The sequence below is a fragment of the Herpailurus yagouaroundi genome, unplaced genomic scaffold, assembly GCF_014898765.1.
Source record: "Herpailurus yagouaroundi ecotype Mexico unplaced genomic scaffold, PumYag 246, whole genome shotgun sequence".
NCBI lineage: Eukaryota > Metazoa > Chordata > Mammalia > Carnivora > Felidae > Herpailurus > Herpailurus yagouaroundi.
In genome coordinates this window covers 8,364,164-8,365,246 of record NW_024412463.1, presented here as the reverse complement: position 1 = coordinate 8,365,246, position 1,083 = coordinate 8,364,164, and positions in this window count along the sequence as shown.

The window sequence follows — 1,083 nt, the reverse complement described above, 5'->3', positions numbered from 1 at the left end:
GAGGGGCGGACCCCGCGACCCCGCACACCCCGCGGGCGGACACCCGGCGCCGCCGCCCGCCCTGCGCGAGGCGGCGGCGGGCGGGGGGTCGCCGACCCTGACTTAGCTCGTGCGGGGGCCATTGGGGGAGCCGGGGTGCACCCCGAAAATTATTTGCTCGTTTGGTCCCCCACCAGCCCCCCAGCGATGTGATCACACCCCCCCCCATCCCCGCTCCCGGCGCACGGTCAAGCCCCCCTCTCCGCCCGCCCTCGGAGAACACGTATTGTGAATAAACAACCGAGCCGGTGTTTCGGTCGGAACATCAGATTAGAAATGTGGTCCGCACGCTGTTCCTTTCTCTTGAGCACACTCATCACCTTGCAAAGCAGGCCCTTGTTTACTTCAACAGGCTCTCTCTCCCCGGGGCTAGAGCGCGGGCTTCCTCCTGGCAGGGGCCGTGTTTTATTCATCTTTGCACCCACCGCCATCGCACCTGGCTTGGAAGAGGCTCTGGATCGATGTTTATTAAATATGCGTATGAATGACCGAGAGCCCCGCGTTTTAGTCCCCAAACTGTCTGACCTCCGTCGAATGACTTTAAGCCTTTAGCGCCCTTATCTGTTAAGAAGGGGGGGGGGGGCGAGGAGGGGAATGTGGGGCTTTAATAATCCTTGTAATCCGTGCCCTGTCTACCTCTCTGGGGCTATTGTGAACATCAAGTAAGATAGGTGAAAACCTCTGTAAACCATCAGATGCTGAGCAAATACCGTATAGGATGGTTATTCATTCATCCCCTTCGCTGGGAAAGCTTTTAACAAAGTAATTCCCGGGCCCTTCCTGGTCAGTCTTAAATATTTATTGCGGGCCAATCTCGTTCTTACACTTAGGAAATCAATCAGGCTTCCATTTGTTTGAGAGAAATGAACAGTGCTCGCACACATAAATAATGGAAGAAAAATCCTCGTATTCCCAAAACAGCCACCCCAAGCAGCCCAAGAGCCCAACAGCACGGGGATCATGAAGAATCCAAGAGATTGGCAAAGGCAATGCCGTGCAGCTATAAGCCAGCCACAGCCAGGCACGGGATTGTGTGCATGAAAC